At 46.5% G+C, this 22352-nt stretch overlaps 1 protein-coding gene across 5 annotated transcripts in view; it reads right to left on the bottom strand.

Moving 5' to 3' along the window:
* Window positions 1-22352, bottom strand: part of camkk1a (calcium/calmodulin-dependent protein kinase kinase 1, alpha a) — a 242381-nt gene that overhangs the window by 129213 nt on the left and 90816 nt on the right. The window contains exon 3 of one of the 5 annotated variants that reach the window (XM_068007925.1): window positions 2490-2612. The exons of the other annotated variants lie outside the window; for them this stretch is intronic. The gene's annotated coding sequence lies outside the window, so the exon portion shown is untranslated. The remainder of the gene's footprint in view (window positions 1-2489; window positions 2613-22352) is intronic. 5 annotated transcript variants of the gene reach the window in all.

Here is a 22352-nt window from a genome sequence, read left to right as displayed (position 1 = left end):
CAACAAGCCCAAACCTTAATACCCAGAGGTCACTTCCTGTACAAGTACTGGGCATTCACTGGCCCCCCTCTCCATTTGCTGATATTCCTGCTCTCTAACACATCAATAGTGCAGGGATTCATTCTAATACCAACAGGAATCTCCAGGCTTAAAAGAAAAAAAAGACTGATGTTTGTCCGTGGGTTGAATGGGAATGAGGCCCTGAGTAAATGAACCTGAGCACATTAATCAAGGAGATAAATGAGTTATAAAAGCTCATCTTCAACATGAGCAATTCTTCTCAACCATTTCTCTCTCTCTATCTCCCCTTTCGCTCTCCCTTTCCTCCCCCTTCTTCCCTCCGCCTCCTGTTGCCCCTCTCTCCCCTTCACTCTCTCCCCCTCTCTCCTGTCCTTCTCGCTCCCATCCCCCTTTCTTTCTGCCCTTCTCTCTCTTCCCTATCTCCCTCCCCTCCTTCACTTCCCTTCTCCTCCCTTCCTCTCTTTCCGTCTCCTCTCCACCCTTCCCCTCCTTCTCCTTTTCCTCTTCCTCCCCCTTCTCTCTATCCTCCTCCTCCCCTCCCTATTTCTCCACCCTGCTCGCCTCTTTTGGAAGGTACAGGTACAGGCAGTGAGATGAGAACATTTCTGGCAGCCACACGTATTTGTTCTGCACGCTTTGAGTCCCCGAGTGTCAGAGCACACTGCTCCCTACAAGAGAGCGGAAAGAGCAGTTTGACCATTAAAATCCAGCAGCTGGGTGAGGAGATTAGCCTACTGGGTACTCTCAACACTTTATAGTGATCGCTCCGCTATATAATCATTCTGTTTAAAATCCGTAAGATGATCCTTGGATTTTTTTAATCAGTTCTGCTTTTCGAGGCATTTAAATGAAAGGCATTTTCTTTCTGCACTGCACTGCACACTGCAATGTATCAGAGATCAGAGCTAGGACCCAGCCCAGCCATGTTAAAACCTGAGTATAAGGACAGTCCAGCCCCAGGCTCCACAGTGTATCCTGACTACCTATGTGGAAAAAATAGTTTATCCAGTAAGACTAAACATTCTTGTGTAAAGCTTTGATCTTCTTTCTAGCTGTTTGTTTCATTTTTTTCCCTCCCCCTCTCTCACCACCTCTCCTCTCTCAGCACAGTTGAATGTGTTGTGCAGGGAAATGGTGGGAGTGAACCCATGTCCTACGCTCTGAGGCACATCAATGTGCATTTGCGCCTGCCACCCCTCCAGGTAAGGATCAGTGCTGATGTGCCAGGCTTTGATGCGCTGTGTAGGGTTGCCAACTTTGGGTGAACCGTATTCCAGGAGGTTCCATCACATGACCTCCCGCCACCAACTACCCCGCCCCCATGCTCCTGACATTGGTCACCCGACAAATCAATCTATGCGAGAATTGGTCAATAATGGCGGCTATGATACCCACAGTCCCCTGCGCTCCAGAAACCGCTGTAGAGCGCCCATTGCATCCTGGGTGCGTTGTGGTCCTGCCTTTTGCTGTGAGTCTGGCCAGAGCAGAAGGGGAGAAGACAATGTCCCTGTGATTTTTCTTCTGGATTTCTCGCAGGAGTGTCCGGGCCATCAATCTTTAATTCCAGGAGACTCCAGGACAATCCGGGAGGGTTGGAAACCCTAGCACTGTGTTAGAGGAGCAACATACAGAACCACAGAGCAGAGAGCGAGGGCTCAGCCCTAAACCCTCCAAGTGCTGGGTCCTAATCTCAGCAAGAGGTGGCAGGGCACAAAAAGAGGCACCACCTCCTAGCAACCAGCTTCACAACAGCAGTGCTGAAGGCTGCACTTATCACCCCCGCTCACCCTGCCCACTCTCGTCCAGAGACGGTGGGTGTAAAGGATTATCACACAGGGAGAAGTGGAAGGATATACTTGTTTTTTAAAAAAGTTCAGGATCTACATACACGCATAAACACGCAAGTGCACATACACACGTAGGTGCACAAACATGTGTGCACAGATACAAACACAAATGTGCACACATGCATGCACATGCATAAGCACACGTATGCACATGCATAATCACATACACGTGCACATGCATAAACGCACGCATACACACACAAGCATGCAGATGCATAATCACATGCGCACAAACAACCATGCACATACACACAAGCACACACAAACACATGGATAAACGCACATGCCTGCACATGCATAAACATACATGCATGCAACACATACACACAAGCATAAACATGTGCATAAACGCATGTGCACATGCATAAAGACAGGCATAGGTGTGCATGCACATGCATAACTACATGCTTAAACACACACCATGCACATGCATAAACACACAAGCGTTTACATGCATTGACACATGTGCATGCACATGCACAAACACAGAAGTGCACAAACGCACGTACAAACACACAAATGCGCACACACACGTGTGTACAAACACACATGCAAACAAAAATCTGCCCTCAGCACTCTACTAATGACCTGACAGCCACGCTATTAGCCGGCTGTTCAAACCTGTATGTTAGCAGACCATCCTTTCCTCAGCATCGTATTAATTAGCGATATCCACACAGGCGGGAGTTGCCTCTCTCTCTCCTAAACTGCTGCAGTTCCTGTGATGATGTGTGGGCCAAATGCCTGACACAAATAAAGCAAAATAATAAACAGACCTGACACACTCAGAGCGACAGAATGGAACAGCCTCCTTTATCTGTAATTTAAGTGACAATTGCACTGGTTGGAGCCTCTCAGCTGTGGCACTTTATTGTCATGGATAGAAATCAAATTACCACCAGGGTATTTCGGTTGACTGAATGATTTCAGTTGTAAATTTCCATGACATTAAAACCCTTTCTTTGAAAGAGCTATCCAATTAGTCCCACTCCCCTGCTCTTTCCCCATAGCCCTGGAAATTTTTCCCTTTCAAGTATTTATCCAATTTCTTTTTGAAAGTTATTATTGAATCTGCTTCCACCGCCCTATCAAGCAGCGCATTCCAGATCAGAACAACTCGCTGCGTAAAAAAATTCTCCTCATTTCCTACCTGGCTTTTTTGCCAATTATTTTAAATCTGTGTCCTCTGGTTACCGACCCTCCTGCCACTGGAAACAGTTTCTCCCTATCTACTCTATCAAAACCCCATATATTTTTGAATATCCCCATTAAATCTCTCCTTAACATTCCCTGCTCCAAGGAGAACAATCCCAGCTTTTCCAATCTCTCCACATAACTGTGGAGTTGACCTACACTTTCCCTGACCTCCGACAAAGAGCGACACAGGTGCGATGGGCTGAATGGCCTCCTTCTGTGCTGTATGATTTTATGATTCTATGATTTAAGATCCCATTGCAAGGAAAGAATTGGTACTGAATGTGCTTGAATACAGAAGTGTTAAATTGATTTGTGACAGAGCATTCGTTGACTTACTAGGATCAATATTCAGATCCATGGAAACCTCAGAAACATCGCCACCCTCTGCTTAGGAAGGAGGTTCATTCTTGGTACTGTACAGTGGGGTAGGGTACCATGGGGTATTGTACAGTGGGGTAGGGTACCATGGGGTATTGTACAGTGGGGTAGGGTACCATGGGGTATTGTACAGTGGGGTAGGGTACCATAGGGTATTGTACAGTGGGGGTATGCAACCATGGGGTGTTGCACAGTGGGGTAAGGTACCATGGGGTGTTGTACAGAGGGAGTATGCGACCATGGGGTGTTGTACAGTGGGGTAAAGTACCAAGGGGTATGTACAGTTGGGGCGTATTTGATATAGTTGGTGGTACAGGTTAAGGGAGAGCTGTTAACCAAAGCTCTGGGACAACTCCTGGCTCTTCTTTGACCAGTGACATGGTGTTGACCTGAAGAAGCAGGTGGGACCTTGGGTTATCATCGCATATCCAGTGTGAGGACAAGCCGAGTGGAAAGATGGGACAGTCATAGGGAGGGGTAACTGTAAGATGAGTCTTGGACCACATCAAAAGCACAGGCCTGGAAACTGATCAGGTTCCCATCTATCCAGGAGAAAATAGTGAAGACCATGAGAGGGAGGGAATTTAAGGAGGCAGATGTATCACAAAATGGTGGAGGGGGGGAGGATTAAAAATAACTTGATTGCATACTTTAAAATTAATAATTCACTGTTATTAAGGCTACACCATCCAAAGCCTTTTTTCTGTGCAACCTTACTTAAATCACTGTTAATACCATTGTGCTTTCAGGTATCAGAGAAATTACAACAAGCAAATTAATGAAGCAATTTCTTTCATAACTTTATTACATGGAGAAATGTGCTGCACTAAAACCCATTCATTGGGCTTGTCTCAGTGCACGCTCCATTAATTTGTAGAATTACACTCGATATATTAAACTGCTGTGTAAGACCTCACTGCTCTCTCCATCACTGTCACTGCTGGCTGGCTTCATTTAGCAGTGTGATGTTCACACAGCTGCCATGTGTCAGCTCTTAGCTAACCATTAATGTCTGTCTTCCACTACTCAACTTTGTTGGCCAGGACACCGGGGAGAACTCCCATGCTCTTTGTTTGCATAGTGACATGGGATTCACCTGAGAGGGCAGATGGGTTTAACATCGCACCTGAAAGACAGCACCTCTGACAGTACAGCACTCCCTCAGTATTGCAGTGTGGAGTGTCAGCCTGGATTATGTGCTTAAGTCTCTGGAGTGGGACTTGAACCCATGACCTTCATGAGGCGAGAATGAGCCAAGGGTGGCTTTGGGCCACAGGCCTGGTATCAGACCTGTATACCTACACGAGCATTCTCCTCCAATATCAGTGTGATTATAAAGCAGACTTTCTCCTTTTGTTATTGTTTTCCTATGCCATTTTTGAGAACGCTGACCAGATTTTGGCAAATACTCAGTGAGGATTGACTGAAAAAGAATTTGAAATTCATGGGAAGTCCGTAAATAGACTAAACGCAGCAAATGCACTGATCCCAAAGCTACAACAGATTCCCTGCCAAACGACACCACATTCAGGCACAGTGAAAATAATCAGAAACATGCATTGTTACAGCTCACAAAAACATTTTGAATTGCTCAACCATAGTGGGAAAAAATTCCGTACTTTATAAAAACAAAATCATTAAGCAGCTCTGGGTGTGATTGAACAGCTGACCTAAGATTGAAGGGTGTGATTATACTGTGGGGTCGATCTTGAGTGAAAGAAAGAAGGGCTTTGCATTTCAATAGCGCCTTGCACGACCTCAGGATCTTCCAAAGCTGTTTATATTCAGTGAAGTACTTTTGAAGTACTGTTGTAATGTAAGCAACACAGCAGCCCACAAACAGCATTTTGATAATGACCAGATCATCTGTTTTAGTGATGTTGGTTGAGGGATAAATATTGGCCAGGACATCAGGGAGACTCCTCCTGCTCTTCCTCAAATAGTGAGATCTTTTACGAGAGGGCAGACGGGGCCTCGGTTTAACATCTCATCCGAAAGGAGGCACCTCTGACAGTGCAGCACTCCCTCAGTACTGCATTAAAGTGTCAGCCTAGATTATGTGCACTGGAGTGGGGCTTGAATCCTCATCCTTCTGACTCGGAGGCGACAACCACATCTGACCCCTCGCCTGCCGTTAACGGGGCGGTTGTGCGAATGCAACAACGGTGAATGGATGTGGGAGCTGAGTGTACATCGGGTCACGTGAACTTTATCACAATAACATTACCTTGTTTTCCCTGTCAGAATACAGGAAATTATATTTTACATAGGGAGCAAGGGACGAGCCCTCAAGATCACACCTCTCAATGGCAAACAACCGTACCCAGGAGGGTGGATTTACTCGCGGTTGGTCCTGACCACCCCCCCAGCTCTCACTAGAGGCTCCAAGTGCCACACCCTGGGTGGGACTTTGCCTCGGTCAGTGTGCTAAACCTAGCGAGAGTAGCCAAGGAGTAATCAGATGATCATAGAATCTTACATCATACATGGAGGCCACTCAGCCCATCGTGCCTCTTTGAAAGAGCTATCCATTTAGTCCCACTCCCCTGCTCTTTCCCCATAGTCCTGCATAGTCTTGAAGTATTTATCCAATTTCCTTTGGAAGTTATTATTGATTTTGCTTCCACCGCCCTTTCAGGCAGCGCATTCCAGATCATAACAACTCGTGTAATGGTTGGCGAGCTCCAGACCTTTGAAACTGAACCTTTGTCCCATTGTTGCTGCTGAGCTGATGAATGGGAATTTAGTGGTGGTACATTTTACATATGTAAATAACAATGTTACAATATCTTACACTAAGGGTTTACTGCCTTGGAGTGCAGGCACATAGGAAGATAGGAATTGCTGGACCAATAAAGACCAAGATCCATCTAGTTTGCCTTCTACCATCCCAGTAATCGTATGATGTAATGATAATGGAGTTGTTGACTAATCATGGCAATCAATCTCTATCAATGAGTCTACAACAGACCCAGACATGAGGCGAGGAAAACCCCCAGTGGTGGAGAGCTTTGGGAACCATAGGTCCAAAGTCACCTGTTCCTCCCAATCCTGTTACACTGCCCATGGCCAGGAATTTGACTCGGAGCCGGAAAGGGGGGGAGGGTCGAATTGAGAACGGGAAACCCAGAAGTACAGGTTTCCCGGACATCCTTACAATTTTGACGTAAGGACATTTTTTTTTTGTCGGTTTGCCGTCCGAGAGGCCGGCCCAATTGACAGGCTGGTCTCAGTCGGATGGGAGCAAAGCAAGGAAGAGGAAGTGAAAAGGTAAGTCTTCAGGTAAGTCTTAGATTGTATGGATGGGAAGGGGGGTCGTGGGTGGGCATGGACGGGGACAGGGGCACCGATGGGCATGGGGGGTACTAGGGGGAACGAGGGCATCGATGGGCATGGGCGCATCGATGGGCATGGGGGCACTGGGAGTCACGGGGCAGGGGGGAGTCATTCATTGGTGTTGGGGGGAGGGAGGAAGCCAATCATCGGAGGTCAGTCACCGGCGGAGTCAGTCATGTTGGGGGGGGGGGGAGTCAGTCATGGGGGAGGGGGGGAATCGGGCGTCATAGTGGGGTAATCGGGTGTCAGTCACCGGGGGTCAAACATGTGGGGGGGGGGGGGGAAGTCAGTCATTGGTGGGTGGGGGGGGAGAGGAGGCCAGTCATCAGAGGTCAGTCACTGGGGGAGTCAGTCATGTCGGGGGGGGGGAGTCAGTCATGGGGGAGGGGGATTGGGGGTCATGGTGGGGCAATCGGGTGTCAGTCACCAGGTGGGGGTTGGGATTGGGGGACATCGCGGGGGTCCACGATTGTTGTGGGAGGGGGGTCGCGATCGTTAGTGGGGAGGTCACTGCAGCTAGGCTTGTTGGGCTGGAGGAAGCATTCCTGCTCCTCCGGAACCACAAGCTGTGCCAGAAAAGCATTTACCTGCTTTTTCGGGCCTTCTCGCCTCTTCTCTCATGGTGTGAAGGGGAAGGCCCGGGAATCCCGGCCCCCAGGTGCTGCAATCGCAAAACCTGATAAAATGGAGGCCCTTAGCCTCTTTGAAAGGTTTCAGTAACCAACCCACCTCCTGAGAAGGGGTTGGTCGCCCGCCTGTCGTCCCACCCTGGTGAAAACCAGAAATGGGCGGGTTGGAGGCGAGCTGGGGATGGGTTGGGGGCGTGTCTGAAATTGTTGCAATTTTCCACCCCCCCCCCCCCCCCCCCCCGCCCCCCTGTTTTTCACAGTGAAAATCCTGCCCCACATGTCAGTTCTCAAATTACTGATATTCTGTATCCCAAAATATTGGGCCAGATTTTACTGTAGAATTGCATTTAACAGCATCTGCCTTTAATTAGATTTGACCCTACACCCTTTAGATAATGTAACACCCTTATTTAAAAAGGGTAGTAGGCAGAAGGCTCGAAATTATAGACCAGTTTGCCTAACATCTGTGGTGGGTAAAATTTTGGAATCTATTATTAAGGAGACAGTAGCAGAACATTTGGATAAACATAATTTAATAGGACAAAGTCAGCATGGCTTTACGAAGGGGAAGTCATGTCTGACAAATTTGCTTGAGTTCTTTGAGGACATAACGTACAGGGTGGATAAAGGGGAACCAGTGGACGTAGTGTATTTAGACTTCCAGAAGGCATTTGACAAGGTGCCACACAAAAGATTATTGCTCAAGATAAAGAATCACTGGATTGGGGGTAATATTCTGGCATGGGTGGAGGATTGGTTATCTAACAGGAAGCAGAGAGTTGGGATAAATGGTTCATTCTCGGACTGGCAACCAGTAGCCAGTGGTGTTCCGCAGGGGTCGGTGCTGGGTCCCCAACTCTTTACAATCTATATTAATGATTTGGAGGAGGGGACCGAGTGTAACATATCAAAGTTTGCAGATGATACAAAGATGGGAGGGAAAGTGGAGAGTGAGGAGGACATAAAAAAACCTACAGGGGGATATAGACAGGCTGGGTGAGTGGGCGGAGATTTGGCAGATTTTTTTTTTATTCGTTCATGGGATGTGGGCGTCGCTGGCGAGGCCAGCATTTATTTCCCATCCCTAATTGCCCTCGAGAAGGTGGTGGTGAGCCGCCTTCTTGAACCGTTGCAGTCTGTGTGGTGACGGTTCTCCCACAGTGCTGTTAGGAAGGGAGTTCCAGGATTTTGACCCAGCGACAATGAAGGAACAGCGATATATTTCCAAGTCGGGATGGTGTGTGACTTGGAGGGGAACGTGCAGGTGGTGTTGTTCCCATGTGCCTGCTGCTCTTGTCCTTCTAGGTGGTAGAGGTCGCGGGTTTGGGAGGTGCTGTCGAAGAAGCCTTGGCGAGTTGATGCAGTGCATCCTGTGGATGGTACACACTGCAGCCACAGTGCGCCGGTGGTGAAGGGAGTGAATGTTTAGGGTGGTGGATGGGGTGCCAATCAAGCGGACTGCTTTATCTTGGATGGTGTCGAGCTTCTTGAGTGTTGTTGGAGCTGCACTCATCCAAGCAAGTGGAGAGTATTCCATCACACTCCTGACTTGTGCCTTGTAGATGGTGGAAAGGCTTTGGGGAGTCAGGAGGTGAGTCACTCGCCGCAGAATACCCAGCCTCTGACCTGCTCTCGTAGCCACAGTATTTATATGGCTGGTCCAGTTAAGTTTCTGGTCAATGGTGACCCCCAGGATGTTGATGGTGGGGGATTCGGTGATGGTAATGCCGTTGAATGTCAAGGGGAGGTGGTTAGACTCTCTTTTGTTGGAGATGGTCATTGCCTGGCACTTATCTGGCGCGAATGTTACTTGCCACTTATGAGCCCAAGCCTGGATGTTGTCCAGGTCTTGCTGCATGCGGGCTCGGACTGCTTCATTATTTGAGGGGTTGCGAATGGAACTGAACACTGTGCAGTCATCAGTGAACATCCCTATTTCTGACCTTATGATGGAGGGAAGGTCATTGATGAAGCAGCTGAAGATGGTTGGGCCTAGGACACTTCCCTGAGGAACTCCTGCAGCAATGTCCTAGGGCTGAGATGATTGGCCTCCAACAACCATAACCATCTTCCTTTGTGCTAGGTATGACTCCAGCCACTGGAGAGTTTTCCCCCTGATTCCCATTGACTTCAATTTTACTGGGGCTCCTTGGTGCCACACTCAGTCAAATGCTGCCTTGATGTCAAGGGCAGTCACTCTCACCTCACCTCTGGAATTCAGCTCTTTTGTCCATGTTTGGACCAAGGCTGTAATGAGGTCTGAAGCCGAGTGGTCCTGGCGGAACCCAAACTGAACATCAGTCAGCAGGTTATTGGTGAGTAAGTGCCGCTTGATAGCACTGTCGACGACACCTTCCATCACTTTGCTGATGATTGAGATTAGACTGATGGGGCGGTAATTGGCCGGATTGGATTTGTCCTGCTTTTTGTGGACAGGACATACCTGGGCAATTTTCCACATTGTCGGGTAGATGCCAGATGCAATACAATATTGGAAAATGTGAGGTTTTGCACTTTGGCAGGAAAAATCAGAGAGCAAGTTATTTTCTTAAAGGCAAGAAACTGGAAAGTACTGCAGTACAAAGGGATCTGGGGGTCCTAGTGCAAGAAGATCAAAAAGTTAGTATGCAGATGCAGCAGGTGATCAAGAAGGCCAACGGAATGTTGGCTTTTATTGCTCGGGGGATGGAATATAAAAACAGGGAGGTATTGCTGCAGTTCTATAAGGTATTGGTGAGACCGCATCTGGAATACTGCATACAGTTTTGGTCTCCATACTTAAGAAAAGACATACTTGCTCTCGAGGCAGTACAAAGAAGATTCACTTGGCTAATCCCGGGGACGAGGGGGTGGACATATGAGGCGAGGTTGAGTAGATTGGGACTCTACTCATTGGAGTTCAGAAGAATGAGAGGCGATCTTATTGAAACATATAAAATTGTGAAGGGGCTTGATCAGGTGGATGCGGTAAGGATGTTCCCAAGGATGGGTGAAACTAGAACTAGGGGGCATAATCTTAGAATAAGGGGCTGCTCTTTCAAAACTGAGATGAGGAGAAACTTCTTCACTCAGAGGGTAGTAGGTCTGTGGAATTTGCTGCCCCAGGAAGCTGTGGAAGCTACATCATTAAATAAATTTAAAACAGAAATAGACAGTTTCCTAGAAGTAAAGGGAATTAGGGGTTACGGGGAGCGGGCAGGAAATTGGACATGAATTTAGATTTGAGATTAGGATCAGATCAGCCATGATCTTATTGAATGGCGGAGCAGGCTCGAGGGGCCAATTGGCCTACTCCTGCTCCTATTTCTTATGTTCTTATGTAGTTCAAAACATTTTTGCCCACTAAGTTGCTGAAAGTGTGAGCTGATAACGGGGCAGCGAGGGAAACAGGGCATCTGGGACCTGAGTGAACAGGGCAAGTGACTGGGTATCTCCTTAAACAATCAGAGTGAAGGATTGGGAAATAAACAGCAGATGGACTGAGGGATATGAATTAAAGGGAGTGAATTCAATGTCAAATCAGGTACAGAAAGAGAAATAAAGAAAGAGAAAGAAAGATTGGATTAAGAGAAAGAGAAAAAAAGAGACAGAACGGAAAAGTAAGAAAAGATATTTTTAAATTTAAAATTTGAACTTTTAAAATCTCTTAAAACAATTCACAACCTGAAGGAATGAGACTCCAGACTTGTAATAGTTAGTTTTCAGAACCAGCGAGCTTGATTGGCAGTCAGTAACAATTATCACATTGTTAAAAGGGGACTTATGCTATTAATTACTAGCCCTAAATATCTGCAGTGAGTTTACTTCGTATCTACTGTGCAAATAAAACAACGTCACGCCATTCAATGCATGTCAACGGTGAGGTAGTTTTCGCGAAGCTAATGGCGGAACGCTGCATCTCGGACAGCATCTTTTGGATGTTTGAGTTTAACCGTGGGTCTGCTCCTCGCCTGAAGTTGCTGCACCATTTACGTATTATTTAAATACCGGTGAGCGCCAGTAGCCCCACTGTTATTTTGACAGCAAAATCTGGCCCATTATTTTCTGAAACAATTCTCTCTAATTTGCATTTGAATGAATCAATACCAACAGCTTCCGTCTCCCTGGGGAGCCGGGTCCACAGATTGACCACTCGCTCGCTGAATTATTGTTTCCACAGATTAGTTTTAAATTTACCCCCTCCCCCTCCCCCCCCCCACAAGCGTTGGCCGTGCCCTCTGGTTCTAGCACCTAAATGCTTTTGCTGCTGATTGTCCACAGCTGGTGTGTAGAACAATGTTAGATGGCACCACACCTCAGGAAGGAGACATTGGCCTTGGAGGGGGTGCAGCGCAGATTCACCTCAATGGTACCAGGGCTTAAAAGGGTTTAATTATGAGGACAGGTTCACAGACTAGGCTTGTATTCCCTTGAATATAGAAGATTAAGAGGTGATCTATTTGAGGTGCTTAAGATGATTGAAAGGTTTGATAGGGTAGATAGAGAGAAACTATTTCATCTGGTGGGAGATCCAGAACAAGGGGGCATAACCTTAAAATTAGAGCTCGGCCGTTCAGGGGTGATGTCCAGAAGGAATTCTTCACACAAAGGGTAGTGGAAATCTGGAACTCTCTCCCCCAAAAAGTTGTTGAGGCTGGGGGTCAATTGAAAATTTCAAAACTGAGATTGATAGATTTTTGTTAAGTGAGGTTATTAAAGGATATGGAACCAAGATAGGTAGATGGAGTTAAGATACAGATCAGCCATGATCTAATTGAATGACGGAATAGGCTCGAAGTGCTGAATGGCCTACTCCTGGTCCTTTGTTCCTACGTTCCTAAAAGCTTTGGGGAGGTCAGGAGGCAGAGGTCGGGAAGAGGTCGGGGAGGAGGTTGGGGGGGCAGAGGTCAGGAGGAGGTTGGGGGAGGTGGTCGGGGAAGAGGTCAGAAGTCGGGAGAGGAGGTAAGGGGCGGAGGTCAGGGGCAGTTTGTAAGCCAACTCCTACTGTTTGAGCAACTACCTCTTGCCATAAAATTGATAACAGCAGCGGACTGACTGAAGACCGAACTACTGTTGAACAGCCGAGCCTCAAACAACAACAACTTTCATTTATATAGCGCCTTTAACGAAATAAAACATCCCAAGGCGTTTCACAGGAGTGATTATCAAACAAAATTTGACATCGAGCCACATAAGGAGATATTAGGACAGGTGACTAAAAGCTTGGTCAAAGAGGTAGGTTTTAAGGAACGTCTCAATGGAGGAGAGAGAGGCGGAGAGGCGGAGAGGTTTAGGGAGGGAATTCCAGAGCAAAGGGCCTAGGCTGCTGAAGGCACGGCCGCCAATGGTGGAGCGAAGAAAATCGGGGATGCACAAGAGGCCAGAATTGGAGGAGCGCAGAGATCTCGGAGGGTTGTAGGGCTGGAGGAGGTTACAGAGATAGGGAGGGCCGAGGCCGTGGAGGGATTTGAAAACAAGGATGAGAACGTTAAAATCGAGGCGTTGCCGGACCGGGAGACGTGGTCAGCGAGCACGGGGGGTGACGGGTGAATGGGACTTGATAATCACACCAGGTTAACCCCAGCGGGAGGGAGAATCTCAGAGAGCGTCAGTCATCGTGTTGAGGTATGGAGATTGAAAGGGAAGCCGGCAGGTAGAGGATGGAGGGCTCCTGACAGCAGAATCGGGTTTATTCTTATACAGAGCCTTGCTACAAATAAGCTGCTTATTTAACAGTGTGGAGTTTCTGTTCCTGCCCTTCCTGTGCTTATCGCCCAGTTCATTTATTTACTCTGGAAATCTGATTTGGGTCACGTGACTTCCAGAACGCATTAGATATGATCTGACGGCAAACAGTTGGATCTCATTAGATTCACCTGAACCTGTAAATGTGCGTTAAAGCTTTTGTTGATTTTGCTTTGCCCTGAATTATTTTTTAAGAAGTGGTCTTTTCATTTGGTTCAAACCCAGCTCTTGAGATGGTTCCAAATGAAATAATTTGGGCCAATCTTAGCCCAGTCGCTCAACGGCAAGAACCCATAGCAACAATCTGCAATTAATTGCCACTCGTACTCAAAACGGCTCATTTTGAGTCAGCCTCCCAGAATATAATTGGTGATCTATAATAACAATGACTTGTTAGATATCGGTGGTAGCATTCTTGCCTCTAAGTCAGAAGGTTGTTGGTTAAAACCCCACTCCAGAGACTTGAGAACAAAATGTAGGTTAACTGAGATGCCGTCTTTCTAATGAGACGTTAAACTGAGGCCCCGTCTGCCCTCTCAGCTGGATGTAAAAGATCCCACAGCCACTATTCGAAGAAGAGCAGGGAAGTTTTCCCAGGAGTCCTGGCCAATATTTATCGCTCAACCAACATCATGAAAACAGATCATCAGGTCATAATCACATTGCTGTTTGTGGGATCTTGCTGTGCACAAATTGGCTGCCGAGTTTTCTACATTACAACAGTGACTATACTTTACAAGTACTTTATTGGCTGTAAAGCACTTTGGGACATCCTGAGGTCGTGAAAGGCACTATAGATATGCAGGTCTTTCTTTACACAGCTTGATTTTAGTGCCAAAGGTAACATTAATAAAACAATTTTAAAAACGTACTTCAGCCCTTGCACAACACAAATTAAAATATGCGCACCGTATTTGAAGTCTGAGTCGAGCAGATCATGCAAGTGATTCTGTACTCAGTCCCCAGCCCAACAGTAAAGTGTCAGCATTGCAAGTCCCTCAAGTTAGGACTTCATCCATTTCTATCACAGCCATTTTTAAAATGTTCTGAAGAGACGATTCTGATATTTGTCTGAACAACAACTTGCATTTATATAGCGCCTTTAAAACGTCCCAAGGCATATCAGGGGAGCCTAATCAGACAAAATTTGACATCAAGCCACATAAGGAGATATTAGGACAGGTGACCAAAAGCTTGATCAAAGAGGCAGGTTTTAAGAAGGGTCTTAAAGGAGGAGAGAGAGGGGGAGAGGCGGAGAGGTTTAGGGAGGGAATTCCAGAGCTTAGGGCCTAGGCAGCTGAAGGCACGGCCGCCAATAGTGGAGCGATGAAAATCGGGGATGCGCAAGAGGCCAGAATTGGAGGAATGCAGAGATCTCGAAGGGTTGTAGGGCTGGAGGAGGTTACAGAGATAGGGAGGGGCGAGACCATGGAGGGAATTGAATACAAGGATGAGGATTTTAAATTTGAGGCGCTGCTGGACTGGGAGCCCACGTAGGTCAGCAAGCACAGGGCTGATGGGTGAACGGGACTTAATACGAGTTAGGATACAGGCAGCAGAGTTTTGGATGAGTTCAAGTTTATGGAGGGTGGACATTGGGAGGCCGGCCAGGAGAGCATTGGAATAGTCATGTCTAGAGGTAACAAAGGCATGGATGAGGGTTTCAATAGCAGATGGGTTGAGCCAGGGGCGGAGATCGGTGATATTACAGAGGTGGAAGTAGGCGGTCTTGGTGATGGAGAGGATATGGGATCAGAAGCTCAGCTCAGGGTCAAATAGGACTCCAAGGTTGTGAACAGTCTGGTTCAGCCTCAGACAGTGGCCAGGGAGAGGGATGGAGTCAGTGCCTAGGGAACGGAGTTTGTGGCGGGGACTGAATGCAATGGCTTCAGTCTTCCCAATATTTAATTGGAGGAATTTTATGGTCATCCAGGACTGGATGTCGGACAAGCAGCATGACAAATCATAGGCTGAGGAGGGGTCAAGAGAGATGGCGGTGAGGTAGAGCTGGGTAATTAATTTTTTTAAAGACAAATTGATGGACTATGGAGTCAATGCACAGAACCATAAATCCAGAAAGCTGGGGGTTTAGTGAAGATAAGGGAATGTGGAGAACCCAGACACAGATCGCTGCAGTTAAATTAAACCCCAACAACTAACCCAAAAGCAAACAAACAAGTTTTCAGACTGAAGAAATAACACAATCTGGACGTGGCAGAAGTATCTTCCAAAGTAAAAGAAAAGTACAGGGGAAGGAGAACAGAAAAAGACACGACTTGGGCCTGCTTAATCCTGACCCATGTTCAGCATTCAATCCCCACTAAATAGGGTCGCCAACCCTCCAGGATTGCCCTGGAGTCTCCAGGAATTAAAGACTAATCTCCAGGACACTGCTGCGAGCAAACCCAGGAGAAAAATCATAGCGGCATTAAAAATTGTTCCTTTCTAATTTTCTTTGAACACTTTTGTTTACTAGTTATAAAAATACTGGACATTGGGCAAAAGTCTGTTTGGCTGACAGTCATGAGTCATCCAATCGGGTAATAAAGAGTTTGCTCACTTTCCAATTGGCCGTGGGAAGGCGGGGCACCGTGAGGATGGACATGTTGGGCGACCAATGGTGGGACTGTGGGGACAGGGCAGTTGGAGGCAGGAGGTCAGGTAATGACACCTCCAGGAATATGTCCAATCAGAGTTGGCAACCCACCATTATACCATATGTCTGCCAAGCTTCATCCACACTGGGTGCCCATCTCGCTTAATCTTTACCTAAACTCCCACTCCCCCCAGCTCCGCATTCAGGTAAATAAATTTTAAAACTTACCTTTTTGATGGCGGCCTGCAGCAATCCCTTTAAGAACCGCCTGTTAGGCCACATGTAGACCATGTTTTCCTGAACACAGCTGGTGCCAATTTTACAAAGGGGGTCTCAAACAGTCATTGAGCCCCTTATTTGTGTATGCAATGGGCCTAATGCCGCAAGGACACTGCACGCCGATTTTTTTTTTCCTTTACCAATATGGCGGGCGGCTCGTAATAAGCGCGCGTTTCCTGCCCGCCATTTTGGAGGTTTTAGTGCCGGGAAAACGGGCATGGCACTATTGAATTTCTGGGCCCGTGAGTTTGTAGCACTCCTCAAATGTACACGCTATGTAACACCTGCAATGCATCTGGCTGTGAAAGCCATGGAGCCTCTATCAAAGTATGTAATGCTGCACAATTAAATAAAAGCATGTTCTGTATCGTTATCATCTGAGACAATCGGGGAAGGGCTGATTTGCACATTAAGTCATTACGTTAACTGATTTGAAGTGTGTGCCAGAGCCCCAGCATTTACTTCACCAGAGAACTGTATCAAGTGCTGCACTTGTTATGCATTACAGACAAGGCAGACGTGCACAGACTCCAGATGCACAGTCTGAAGTTAGGGTGCCTGAGCTACACATGCCGAGGTCGCCATTGATCTCAGTCCTTCTCATCTCCCTTATGGTGACATCGCTCTCAAGTGCCGTGCTTCCCATGAAAGCCTCATTCATGCACACGTTCAAACGCGCACACACATGTAGACATGCAGATACTACATGCACACACACATACACACACGCATTTAATTATTACTCTGGTCACAGCAGCCTGAGGCAATTTCTCTCCGCTCCCTATAGATTGAAAATGTAATTAAATCGCCACCAGACTACGATAGCCATGGGCCACATGAAAATGCTGGGAAAGAGATGGACCGCTGAAAGTGAGAGCCAGAAACAAATGTCCAGAAATGGAAACCCGCGACATTACTGTACCCAGTTTATGTTCACCTCAGGCAACGGGTGGGGTTTAACGTCTCATCCGAAAGACGGCACCTCCGACAGTGCAACGCTCCCTCAGTACTGCACTGGGAGTGTCGGCCTGGATTCAGTGCTCAAGTGGGACCTGAACCCACAACTTTCTGACTCAGAGGCGAGAGTGGGACCACTGAGCCAAGGCTGAATAAGGAAATACCACTCAACCAAGTACCTCACACCAGCATGCTGTGGAAATGACACATTTTAAGTGGAACAAGAATAATTCTTGAAACAGAAGGAAAATTCAGAGACAATTTACCACAAAGGGCTGGTAAATTAATCCCGATTATGTACATCACAAATTTCTCTGTGCATTTTGCCATTTTAGTTAATTCAATTATAGACAAATTTGAAAAAGCACAAAGAAACAGAACAAAATCTACAATAGGGTGAATTCCCTTCAGGCACCGCAGCTGCTATACTGTGTTATACATGCCTATGATACTCATTTAGACTCACAACAGAAGGGCTCAGAGGATAATGGTCAGTTGAAGGATAAATGCTGAAATTGTCACTCTTTATTGTGAATGAATAAATTAACGATAGCGCATGAAGTCACTGAGATGCAGCATGTTACTGGGTCGGTGCGCCAGGTAGGAAATACATACATACGAACATACAAACATATACACATACAAATTAAGAGCAGGAGTAGGCCTTTTGGCCCCTCGAGCCTGCTCTGCCATTTGATAAGATCATGGCTGATTTGATTGTGACCTCAACCCTACTTTCCCATCTACCTACTATAACCTTTGACTCCCTTGTTAATCAGGAATCTATCTAACTCAGCCTTAAGAATATTCAATGACCCTGCCTCCACCGCTCTCTGGGGAAGGGAGTTCCACAGACTCACGACCCTCAGAGAAAAAATTTCTCCTCATCTCCGTCTTAAATGGGAGACCCCTTATTTTTAAACTGAGGCCCCTAGTTCTAGTCTCTCCCACAAGGGGAAACAACCTCTCAGCATCTACCCCTTCTAGTCCCCTCAGGATCTTATATGTTTCAATAAGAGCACCTCTCATTCTTCTAAACTCCAGTGTATACAGGCCCAACTTGTCCAACCTTTCCTCATAAGATAACCCCCTCATCCCAGGAATCAGTCGAGTGAACCTTCTCTGAACCACCTCCAAAGCAATTTTGTCCTTTCTTAAATAAGGAGACCAAAACTGCACACAGTATTCTAGATGTGGTCTCGCCAATGCCCTGTACAACTGTAGCAAAACATCTCTACTTTTATATTCCATTCCCCTTGCAATAAATGACAACATTCCATTTGCCTTCCTAATCACTTGCTGTATCTGCAAATTAACTTTTTGTGATTCATGTACTACGACACCCAGATCCCACTGTACCTCAGAGTTCTGCAATCTCTCTCCATTCAAATAATATACTGCTTTTCTATTCCTCCTGCCAAAGTGGACAAGTTCACATTTTCCCACATTATACTCCATCTGCTAAATTTTTGCCCGCTCACTTAACCTATCTATATCCCTTTGCAGACTCCTTATGTCCTCTTCACAACTTACTTTCCTACCTGCCTTTGTGTCATCAGCAAATTTAGCAACCATACATTCGGTCCCTTCATCCAAGTCATTGATATAGATTGTAAATAGTTGAGGCCCCAGTATCTGTATGCAGATCCTTGTGGCACTCCACTCGTTACATCTTGCCAACCTGAAAATGACCCATTTATGCCTACTCTCTGTTTCCTGTTAGCTAACCAATCCTTTATCCATGGTAATATGTTACCTCCTACACCATGAGCTCTTCTTTCATGTAGTAGCCTTTGATGTGGCACCTTGTCAAAAGCCTTCTGGAAATCCAAGTACACCACATCCACAGGATCCCCTTTATCCACGCTGCTTGTTACTTCCTCAAAGAACTCTAATAAATTAGTCAAACATTATTTCCCTTTCACAAAGTCATGCTGACTCTGCCTGATTGCACTGAGATTTTCTAAGTGCCCTGCTATAACCTCCTTAATAATGGATTCTAGCATTTTCCCTATGACAGATGTTAAGCTAACTGGCATGTAGTTTCCTGCTTTCTGTCTCCCTCCTTTCTTGAATAGAGGAGTTACATTCACTATTTTCCAATCTGATGGGACCCTTCCAGAATCTAGGGAATTTTGGAAAATTAACACCAATGCATCTACTATCATTGCAGCCATTTCCTTTAAGACCCGAGGATGAAGTCTGTCAGGACCTGGGGACTTGTCAGCTTTTAGTTCTAATATTTTTTTCAGAACCCTTTCACTGGTGATTGTAAATGTTTTAAGTTCCTCCCTCCCTTTCACCCCTTGATTCACAATTATTTCTGGCATGTTATTTGTATCCTCTACAGTGAAGACAGACACAAAATATCTGTTCAATTCATCCGCCATTTCCTTATTCTCCATTATTAATTCCCCAGACTCACTCACTAGAGGACCAACACTCACTTTATTTACTCTTTTCCTTTTTAAATACATGTAGAAACTCTTACTATCTGTTTTTATATTTCTACCTAGCTTTCTCTCATACTCTAATCTCTCCCTCCTTATTATTCTTTTAGTCATTCTTTGCTGTTTTTTATATTCTGACCAATCTTCTGACCAGCCACTAATCTTCGCAGAACTGTATGCTTTTTCTATCAATTTGATACTATCTTTAACTTCCTTAGTTAGCCAAAGATGGTATGTCCTTCCCCTAGAGTCTTTCTTTCGCACTGGAATATATCTTTGCTGAGTGTTATGAAATATCTCATTAAATGTCTGCCACTGCATCTCTACTGACATATCCCTTAACCTAAGTTCCCAGTTCACTTTAGCCAGCTCTGTCTTCATGCCCTCATAATTGCCCTTATTTAATTTTGAAACACTAGTCTTAGACTTACTCTTCTCTCCCTCAAACTGAATGCGAAATTCAATCATATTGTGATCACTGCTACCTAGAGGCTCCTTTACAATGAGGTCATTAATTAATCCTGTCTCATTACACATTACCAGATCTAGAATAGCCTGCTCTCTGGTTGGCTCAAGAACGTGCTGCTCTAAGAAACTGTCCTGAAAGCACTCTATGAACTCGTCTTCCAGGCTACCTTTGCCAATCAGATTCTTCCAATCTATATGTAGATTAAAATCACCCATGATTATCGCTGTTCCTTTCTCACAAGACCCCATTATTCTTCCTGTATACCCTGTCCTACAGTGTGGTTACTGTTAGAGGGCCTGTAAACTACTCCCACAAGTGACTTCTTGCCTTTACTATTTCTTATCTCCACCCAAACTGACTCTACATCTTGGTCTTTAGAACTGAGGTCATTTCTCTCTATTATACTCATGTCATCCTTAATTAACAGAGCTACCCCTCCACCTTGTCCCAGCTTCCTGTCCTTCCGAAATGTCAAGTACCCTTCAATATTCAGGTTCCAGCCTTTGTCATCTTGCAGCCGTGTCTCTATAATGGCTATCAGATCGTACATATTTATTTCTATTTAAGCTGTCAATTCATCCATTTTGTTACGAATGCTACGTGCACTCAGATACAAAGCCTTTAGTTCTGTCTTTTTACTATTTTTGCAACCTCGAGCCTTATCTGCTGGCGTACTCTTAAGTTTGCACGCTCTGTCCCTTCCTGCCACTCTCTGACTAACATTTCCCTTATTGCCACCTTGCTCTCTTGCCTTGTCTTCTTTCTTTAATTTATCACATCTTCCCTTACTTGATCCCTCGCCCCAACTATTTAGTTTAAAGCCCCCTCTACCGCCCTAGTTATACGATTCACCAGAACACTGGTCCCAGCACGGTTCAGATGAAGCCCATCCCAACTGTACAGCTCCCACTTTCCCCAGTACTGGTGCCAGTGCCCCATGAATCGAAACCCATTTCTCCCACACCAATCTTTCAGCCACGAATTTAACTCTCTAATCTTATTTACCCTATGCCAATTTGCTCGTGGCTCAGGTAATAATCCAGAGATTATTACTTTTGAGGTTCTGCTTTTTAATTTAGCCCCTAGCTGCTCATACTCCCTAAGCAGAACCTCTTCCCTCATCCTACCTATGTCGTTGGTACCTACGTGGACCGCAACAACTGGATCCTCCCCCTCCCACTGCAAGTTCCTCCCCAGCCCAGAGCAGATGTCCTGAACCCGGGCACCGGGCAGGCAACACAGCCTTCTGGACTCTCATTCTCGGCTGCAGAGAACTGTGTCTATCCCCCTGACTATACTGTCCCCTACTCCCACTACATTCCTGCTATCTCCCCCCGCTTGAATGTCTTCCTGTACCATGGTGCCATGGTCAGTTTGCACGTCCACCCTGAAGCCCCTGCTTTCGTCCATACAGGCTGCAAGCACCTCAAACCTGTTGGACAATTGCAAAGGCAGAAGCTCCTCCACTTCTACCAGCTCGATCCTCTTACCTGCCTCGCTCGCAGTCACACCCTCCTGTCCCTGACCATTGACCAATTCAGATGACCTTATCCTAAGGGGCGTGATCGCCTCCTGGAACCGAGTGTCCAGGTATTTTTGAGATGTGAGTTTGGGGTCTCCATTTTCTCCCCTCTCCCAGGTCCCGTCTGATCGTCATGGACTGGAACCCAAAGTCAGGGCCGAAAGGAAATAAATATCCGAGAGCAAATAAGGCCTGCACACTCCACACACAGTGGGTGTTGGCAGAGCCGGGGAATGGGGCGATGGTGAGTGGAGGGGAGGGGTAAGACAAAGGGTGGCAGCAGTGTAACTTGGTGCAGGTGGGATCGGGGATTATTTTCTCAGAGGAGGGGAAGGGAGAAATTTTTGAAATTCCGCAATTCAAAGCAGTGCTGGACAATGGGCACTGTTGGGTCTGATCAGGCCGGAGCTGGAGCCTGCAATCGATGCCCACTGTCCCTATGGAGCTCAGAATCTGTCACCAGTGAGGGGGCGGAGAGCTACAGCAGTGTCACTTTGTGGGGGGGGGGCACAGAGTTACAGCTTGAGTCGGCTCCTTTAACCAGAATCTGAGTCGGCTCCTTTAACCAGAGCCTGAGTCGGCTCCTTTAACCAGAGCCTGAGTTGGTTCCTTTAACCAGAGACTGAGTCGGCTCCTTTATCCAGAGTCTGAGTCGGCTCCTTTATCCAGAGTCTGAGTCGGTTCCTTTAACCAGAGCCTGAGTCGGTTCCTTTAACCAGAGCCTGAGTCGGTTCCTTTAACCAGAGCCTGAGTCGGTTCCTTTAACCAGAGCCGGAGTCGGTTCCTTTAACCAGAGCCGGAGTCGGTTCCTTTAACCAGAGCCGGAGTCGGCTCCTTTAACCAGAGTCTGAGTCGACTCCTTTAACCGGAGTCTGAGTCGGTTCCTTTAACCAGAATCTGAGTCGGTTCCTTTAACCAGAATCTGAGTCGGCTCCTTTAACCAGAGC

This window comes from Heptranchias perlo, chromosome 28 (genome assembly GCF_035084215.1).
Source record: "Heptranchias perlo isolate sHepPer1 chromosome 28, sHepPer1.hap1, whole genome shotgun sequence".
Classification (NCBI taxonomy): Eukaryota; Metazoa; Chordata; class Chondrichthyes; order Hexanchiformes; family Hexanchidae; genus Heptranchias; species Heptranchias perlo.
This window is presented reverse-complemented; position numbering and strand designations above follow the sequence as displayed.